Source organism: Cimex lectularius, unplaced genomic scaffold, assembly GCF_000648675.2.
Source record: "Cimex lectularius strain Harlan isolate CLEC.00 unplaced genomic scaffold, Clec_2.1 scaffold112, whole genome shotgun sequence".
Taxonomy (NCBI): domain Eukaryota; kingdom Metazoa; phylum Arthropoda; class Insecta; order Hemiptera; family Cimicidae; genus Cimex; species Cimex lectularius.
The window spans coordinates 1,044,760-1,053,872 of record NW_019392699.1 but is presented as its reverse complement, the minus strand read 5'-3'; the positions used below and the strand labels follow the sequence as shown (position 1 = coordinate 1,053,872).

The window sequence follows — 9,113 nt, the reverse complement described above, 5'->3', positions numbered from 1 at the left end:
GAGATATGTTGTTTTAGGGTTTATATTCAAACCGTTTTTCTCACACCATCTTCCTATTATATTTTTGACAAAGGGTCTTCAAATTTCTATTTTATGATTGTTACCAGGTCATCTGCGTAACCTATGGTGTGGTACGGTGAATCATTGAGTTCTTCGATTAGATGATCGACTACCAGCAACCAGAGAAGTGGCGATAGCATAGTACAATTATGATGCACACATAAATGAACAAATAGGAAAACAAAGGGCTAATTTTTTTTCTGGTGATTCTCTCGTTCTTCGAGAGACAGCAATTGAGAGGGGTAGCATGTGGTCAATGTTAAAGGCGAGTGGAACTTTTTTCCCTCGTCTGAAAGCCAATTAGCCCTCATCCTCATCGGCCTTTTCGAGATGTAATTGTTCGAATTGAAATCCCAATTCGGCCGAGGGGGGTTAATATAATAATAGGACGGGCAATTGGGGCCCGTGGCGGTTTTGTCGAAGGGGGTGGCGCGGCGGTTTTTGGAGGGGGTGGCCCCACCCCCGGCGACACGGCGTTCTGCCATCCTCCATCCCCTCTTAAGACGGTGGGACCTTTTCAGTCTTAATCCGACGGGTACTCGGTTGTGTACTACTCTCATCAGGAATTAAATTTCGGATTATTTATACAAGTAAGGATACAAAAATACACATAATTTAAAATTCTGTAGACATAAGATGACGGCACAGAGTTACACTTATTAATATTTTTTCTGTAAAAATCCGTTAATTTATTATTAATCCGTTAATTTTATTAATAAAAAGTACATGTATTTTAATAAGAATTGGAATCATCCATAATAAAATACATATGGATGTAAGAATGTAGCGTTAGTAAAATTTGGTTTTTGATTTGTCGTTATCATAAAAAAATTACTATTCATTTTAATATAATATTCATTTTACACATTACATTGCTTGAAGATTAGATTTTACAGTTTACAACAAAAAGTTTATTTCTTGCAAAAATTTAGAAGTAAACATAAAAAGAAGGATAATTTGGGTTTAAGACATGTGGCTCATGTAGTATAACGCAATTCACATCACCTTTGGTTGAATAAACTAAATACGATTTTTAAGCATCAATCACATAATTGCTGCATAAAGCTGTGGAGACTCTACTCCAGGGAAAAGGCGTTTTGTACGTTCATTTTACAATTTTCCTATGACCTATGGGAGAAAAAAAAACGCAGCGTTCTAACTGGTTTAAACCGAATCCACACATCTCCACTCGCTGAATTCATATGACCAGACATGTGGTCTGGCGTGTCGTGGAGGTTAGTCTATTTCGGTCGGCCAATAACCGCTGTTCTATTGTGGACTCCTTGAGCTGTAGAATGACTGCCAGTACTTCATTGTTAATGAATTAAAAAAATGGAGAGGGTAGTCGACTGTGGCCACCAGACCAGACTGTCATTGCTTACCTAGTCCCATAGCATGGATACGCGAAAGAACGCGATTTTTTTTAACACATAATATATTGAAAAATATGATTACTTTTTCTGCCTTATATAAAATAAATGTCCGACACAAATTTCTCGTATTAGCATTTTAACGTGGTAAATAAACATTTCAAAAACACATTCGTTACAGTTTTATTTTAACAGCTTAAACCTCTGGCAGGATTTTGAAGAAATAGTGAACTTTATTAGCAGTTAGGAGAACATATTTTTGACATATGTTCTTTTATGTCTTTTATATTTGAATGTATGCGGTTCGTATAAAAAAGGGCGTTTTTGGGTAGAAATTATTCAAAATCATCTCTAAGCAAATTTAATGTCTTTCTCGAAAAGAAAACAACAGAATTTATTAATAGATCTCTCGTGCTACCTATCAAAAGTTCAGAACAAGTCGGAAACACTCTGCTCTTTATCCGAAGAAGGATGCAGATAGCCGTAGGACGGAGTTATCAAGGGTTCTCACGCCATTTCACGAAAGGGGGCTCAACAGGTATGGAAGGGAAGACTGCACATGTTGAACACTTGTTCCATGTTTTACTTTATTGTCGAAACGGGAATCCCTCGACCCGGCTGCGACCAAAAGGAACGAGTTTACGCATTGTCAACAGATCGGAAATTGTATTTCATGAAAAATACAAAAACAAAGGAACCAACTTTCATCTATTTAAATAAACAGCTCATATATTTAAAAGGCCCTTACATACAATGGCATTTTGTACATTCATTATTTCTTATATGATATATTGCCCTATTCTTCTTCCATTCTCTATTATTCGAGAAACCTATTCGTTTTAATGTTCACCACCACTTATAGTCGTTAATAAACAGTTTAGAAAAATATGCAAAAACATTTTTATTTATAGTATATTTGCCAAGAATTCTAAGTTAACGCACTAATGTTTACTTGAAAGTAAAATAGGTTACACTGGGAAAAAATCCTTATAAAATTGGATAGTGAAGCATATAAAAACAAAAAAATCACATCAAAACTATAATTTATTACACATGAAACATTATTTTGTTTTATTACCTTGTAAAGGAAACTGCTTGAAATGGAATCTTTCTCAGAATTGACCATGAGTGCTCACTTTTCATTTGTAGTCTATTCTTACGGGATGAAGATAGCATTACATCCACAAAACGTATTGTAACATGTCTTTTTCTTTGCTCTCAGAAGAAAATCAATTGCAAAATCTGCAATAAAATGCATATCTTTTATTTTCTTTAAATGGTCTTTAAACACTATGGTTGGTCATTTAGTATCCTTCTATTTAGAAAACAAAAAGTTGTCTCGCATCTCCTGGGTATGCTGTGATGTAATAAAACATAAAAAGAATTATATAAAAATCTTTAAACATTTTGCACTTTTGTCCATATTTTTTAATAATTAAGCAAAATATGAGTTGAGCTTATAACTACGGTCGGATATATGCACGAATATTCTGGAAGTTCGGTCTTATCGAAAGAATACATTTTGTTGTTACGGTCATCATCAGGGCAAAACAATCTAAATATGTCTACAAATCCGACATAATTATGTTTTTCACAGACGATTTAAAATTTCTTTGAAGACCGACTCATTCCCTAACGCCCAAAGACTGTGATTTTAAGATTGTTTTACCCTGATGAAAATTTAGGCAATTTGCAAGATTTGCTTTAATATTTCATAAAAAAATCTGTGGAAAAACATCCTTATAAAATCGGATAGACAAGGTGACACTGAAGCGTATAAAAATAAAAAAATCACATCACTAGTCTGTGAAAAGTGAAAGCCCAGAAAGACTTTATTGTTGGTGACTACTTGGAACGGGCTTCAATTCACTGTTTTTCAAATAGTCCCGACTTAAACCTTATCGAACACCTTTGGGACGAATTGTCAAACTCACCCAAGCACTCGCCCGGTGATGCCAGAGAATTTGCAGGAATTAAGTATGGCGCTGTTGTAGGAGTATGGAAATATACCACAATGTGTAATAACCAAATATTCAAAACCTCATAAAATGCCAGGTCAAATGCAAGCGGTGATCAACGCAAGGGGAGGAAATAGTCAGTAATGAATTGAATATTTTCTTCATTCTTTCCATAGCAACACTTTTGGTAAATTACTCCATGTTTGTTTAGTGGTCATAATTGACCATATTAATTGGAATTTTTTGTAAAATTGTTTTGCTCAGTTTAATTTTTTATTTAGGCATATTTTACATTTTTCTTTAACAATATTCAGTAAACAAAACAAGTATTTCCTAAATAAAAGATTGTGGCCACTGTTTTGCCTCTCTAAGTATAAAACTTCGACGAAAATCTCTGAGGTTTGACCATAAATTTAACAAAACAGCCCTACTTTCATAAAAAAATGGGGACTTTTGTAGAAATTACTTTTTCTAGGTTAAACTATTATTCCAATATTTTATCAATCTTTTGCCAGGTTTTTCCGGATGGCCACTTGAAGGCATAAAGTCTTTAAGGGCTTCGTCAATCCTCAAAAGCTCGGTGCAACTTATTTGACCTCCTTCGGGGAAATTTCGTTTGGCGCCTTTTGACCGACGGTTTTGTTCATAGACGTTTCCTTTTTATCGTTTTGTTTACATGATGACTGTGTTGGGTGCTGCGACTGCATCAGCTAAACTAACACTACAACTGTAAACTTTTCTTTTCAATACTTTACACAATGTAATATTATCTTTGTGGTCACAAATGGTAAAAACAATTTTATAGAATATCTTTCTCACAGAAGACATGTAGTGTCTGAGTCAATAACAGGAGTCTTCGTCCGACAACGCCTTTATAGAATGAACATGTGCTCTAAAAATGGATTAAGAAAATAATGGGAGTAAATTAGATTATTTGTATGTGTTCAAATAATTTAATTAACAAAGCAAAATAAAATTAATAGGAGCTGCATGTTAGTGGCTAAAATGCAGAGAAAGGTTGCCCGTTGGGGGAAATTACTTGGCTCCGTATAGAGAGCGCGTAAGAATACCACCAGATATGAGAATTGTGCTTGAGCGCGCAGCGAGTTCAGATTTTTAGAGGAAACAGTGTTGTTTTATGTAATGCAATATAGTTAGCAAACTAGCCAAGCTGTTCTGTCTTGACATAAGTTCAGGACCAGTGACTGGCCTCGTAATCCAGCTTCTGAAAGTCTTCTCCTTATAGTGCGTAAACTGAAATTAACATTTCTAACTTGTTGCTTGATGTCAACAGCGATAGAAAGTCGATTCGAAACAATAATACTATCAACTCTCTGAGACGCAACAAGATGGCGACCTGATCCATTCCTTCTTGAGTAACCTCCAGTATCTTGGTAGCGATGGAAGACCCTTCGGCCAATTGTTCAGGAAATGTTAAGCACCCTGGTCAGACTTGACTTCTTCCATCTTACAATAATGCTATAATTCTAGCCGAATCGGTATCACTTAAAACCATCTCTCAAACAAATATTTAACTTAAAACTGGTACAACTTAAAAAAAATTGCACCACTGGAAGGTTAGAAAGAAGCTTTACAGAAAAAAATTATTTACAGAATCCAATTGTAAACACAAGTAGGTAGATTTTTTCTTCGTTTTATTGACCTCTAATCCTTTAAAACGGGTTAAATGTTGTCGTAAGATAATAATCAATGGAGGATTGTCGAAGAGATAATTAAAAATATTAAAGGTGGCCAATTTGTTTTTGCCTCTCAGTGTACTTAGATTATCTGCGTGTTATGTCAGAAATAAAATAGTGTTAATTTTTCGGAGAACCTCCTGGTATTTTTTTCTATTTACCTATTGGCTCTATTTCGGTAGTTTTAAAGACTGATCTTCAAAGGTTCCAACGATGGCCTAGATAAAAAAAACTTTTGTTTACAACGCAACAAGGTCCTGTTTAGTTTCTAAGCTAATCCAGTCTTAATTCGTTATTTTTAATTTTCATTGAGCGTTTGAAGCGGCATCCGGGTACGCCAGAAATAGACCGGAGCGGTGGAATGACCGATTTTTCCTTTTCATCAAATTTCTGAGATTTACTCGTTATCTATAGGAATAAAAAAACCATGCTTTACTATCTGCATTTGCAAATATTCTAACATTCTTTTTGCCTTAGAGCTACAGCTTTATTATATCGCATTATGTTTGCATATGCATTATATGTTATTATATTACGTATTATTTTGTTCGGACCTTAGTAATGAGTTATCGTAAATTAAAATTAAATATACCCAAGTCGTTTGCACATGACATTTGGCTTGCTATAGAATTGGCATAGAATTAAACAAAACAACATTGGAGAGGGTCTTCAACAGCAGAAATTAAGGACAGAATTAAGCAATAAAAGCAGAAATTAAGAAAACACAAAAACACTTTAAACATTTTTAATGATCTTCAACCTCAAAGTTTGGTCATTTAGTATCCCTCTATTTAAAAAACATAAATTTGTCTCGGATAATCCTGGACATCCTGTGATGGAATAAAGCATACAAAGAACCTGATAAATATCATTAAACATTTTGCACTTTTTCGATATTTTTATTATTTAAGCAAAATGTGAGTGGTGCACATAACTATGGTCATGATGTACACTCAGAAGTATGGTCTTAATGAAATAATAAATTCATTTCTTACTAGTTAATTAACGAGTTATCGTACATTTAATTTAAATATACCCTAGTAGTTTACACATGACATTTGGTTTGCTATAGAATTGGCATAGAATTAAACAAAACAACATTGGAGATGTTTGTGTGTGGTGATTAGTGACCGTTAATCGATATTTATTTAGAAATCGTGAGATGCGGTCTGGTGTGATGTAGGTTTCAGAAAAAACATTTTCTTTAACGTGCCAACGTTTCGATCTTTATTGAGATCATCTTCAGGGCTCAAAGTGTTTGTCTTCTCTTGTTGAGAAACACTCTCAAACCACGACACGCAAGAATGGCACAATTACACAGAAGCCCTGAAGATGATCTCAATAAAGATCGAAACGTTGGCACGACAAAGAAAATGTTTTTCTGAAACCTACATCACACCAGACCGCATCTCACGATTTCTAAATAAAAATTGGAGATGTTCTTCAACAGTAGAAATAAAAAGACAAAAACAAAAAAACATGAAAACACATTAAAACTGCCATACAGTTTCATCAGGGTATTATTTTTTATCTTAATCACGAAAACTTGAAAAACAACAAACATATTTTGTCGATAGTTTAGTTCAGTACAGATTATACAAGGTACTTTTGTTTTTATAATAGAAGACAATAATCAAAAATTTTGCTCATTCTTCTGGAGAAAATGCTCAAAGAAATTATAAAATAGGTTTTGTTAATTAAAAGTTACGGCCAAATTGACAAAGGGTCAAAAAACGTCTTCCAGTTTCGATAAATTAAAATGCTATTCAAACTTTATTTTATTCGATTACATGAAAGGAAACTGCTCGAATTGGAATCTTTCGCAGAATTGGCACAAAAATATCCATGGGTGCCCATTCTTCAATCCTAGTCTATTCATACGGGATGAAGATAGCATTACAGCCTCAAAACGTATTGTAAAATGTCTTTTTCTATTCTCTCAAAAGAAAAATCAATTGCAAAATCTGCAATAAAATGCATATCCTTTTATTTTTTTTTAAATGGTCTTCAACCACAATGGTTGGTAATTGAGTATCCTTTTATTTAGAAAAGAAGTCTCGGATAATCTTGGACATCTGTGAAGGAATAAAACTTAAGTTATAAAAAAGAACTAGATAAAAATCTTTAAACATTTTGCACTTTTGTCGATATTTTTTAATGTTTAATCAAAATTTGAGTGAAGCATATAACTACGGTCGAGTATATGCACGAATACTCTGGAAGTTCGGTCTTATTTAAAGAATAAATCCGTTTGTTACGGTCAAGCTTTTCGGCCTATTTTTTGGTCATCGTCAGTACAAAACAATCTTAAATATGTTTACAAATCCGACATAATTATGTTTTTCACAGACGATTTAAAATTTCTTTGAAAACCGATTCATCCCTCAACGTTACCAAAGTGTGATTTTAAAATTGTTATACCCTGAAGATGACCATTGAGACAATTTTCAAGATTTGCTTTAATATTTCAGCAAAAAATTGTGGATAACGGTCGAAATGCTTATAAACGAATGTATCCTGTAGTTGATTAAATTGCCAGCCGATTTTTACACATCAAAGAAAACTCCTCTTCACAAATTAAAAAATAAATAATTAAGTTTCTGTTTAAAGAATTAGATGAGTCCACTTTTTTATTCACGTATAATCTGGATCTTGATACAGATGAAAAAGCAAATTCAATTGTTATCCGCCAAGCTTTCGAACTGTTTTAAGGTAATCAAAGGCAAAACAATTTTAAAGATGTCTACAAATTGACATAATTATGTTCTTAATAGATGGTTTAAAATTTCTTTGAAGACCGATTCCAAAATTGTCAAGGACTGTGAGTTTCTTTGGCAATGTTAAGACTGAGTCTATCTTCAAATAAATTTAAATATGACCAAATTGATACTTATTAATCATAATTTACTTATTAATTGTATTGTTTGGTGTATAGAATTGGTGTAATTGTTGTTTTTTAGATTTTCAAATATTATACTGTCTTTGTAAAACTTAAATCAAGTTTAGTAATTAAGTCTACCAATGGAACTAATAATCAAATACAAATTGTAATATAAATTATTATTAAATATTTAAATAAAAACCCTTAGTTACAATAGAGTTAAGATTTACGTTTTTGTAAAAGATTTTGATCGTTTGTTGTAAGTCACACGAGATTCATAATTTCCCAAACTGTGCTTTTCAAACGGGTGGTTTATTGCCCTTTCATTTTTATGTTTCCATATTTCACGAGAAATTTATACACATCTCGTACGTAAAAGGGCGACACAGGAAAGTAGACGTGAGATAAGGTTTATCGAGATAGGGGTTGGAGGACAGGTACAAAAGGTCCTTTCCCTCCTGGGTATAATAATAGTAGGCGAGGATCGAGGCTTTCGCAGACGTTATCGATCGTTTCAACCTTCAAATTAATTTTAAAACAATTGAAAATTGTTCTGACGGTTTTTCACTAAACGGCGTGGATTGCTGAAATCAGGAGTCAGTACAGATGGTCAAGTTCAAAGATATGACCAAAGTACTCATAATACGATTCTCTTTTCAGAGGTGTAAACAGAGTAGAAAAAAATAACTGATTTATGAGTTGTCATGAACAATATATAACCTAATCCGATAATCCGAGAAGAAAATAAGGACTTCCTGTGAGAAAACATTTCCTTGATAAGAACTAGACGGAATGAAGTAAAACCATAAATAATATACAGGCTAATAATTATGGTTTATTATTTTATTATGGTGACTTGGTTTTAAATAAAAGAACTGTGAAAGAGGGTAAAGAGTGTCATGTTTCTTAATACAGTTGATAATTTAAAAATTTAACGACAGATCCTGCTAAAAGTACACGTCAGTTGGAACACAGTTATTTTTTATAGATTGGTCATCGATTGGTGTGTATTGTTAGCAATATTTTATTATTTTAATGCATAATGTGTTTTGTTTTTACACATTCCAAATGTAAATTCAATAACTTAATTAATTTGCCATAGAAATTAATTAAAATTTGATTTAAACAAGCGATTTAGGATAAGAGC

General features: G+C 33.1%; 1 protein-coding gene across 1 annotated transcript in view; it reads left to right on the top strand.

Moving 5' to 3' along the window:
- The first annotated feature begins 568 nt into the window (after window positions 1–568).
- LOC106664605 overlaps window positions 569–9,113 on the top strand; it is a 45,779-nt gene continuing 37,234 nt past the window's right edge. The window contains exon 1 of the mRNA XM_014390488.2: window positions 569–650. The gene's annotated coding sequence lies outside the window, so the exon portion shown is untranslated. The remainder of the gene's footprint in view (window positions 651–9,113) is intronic.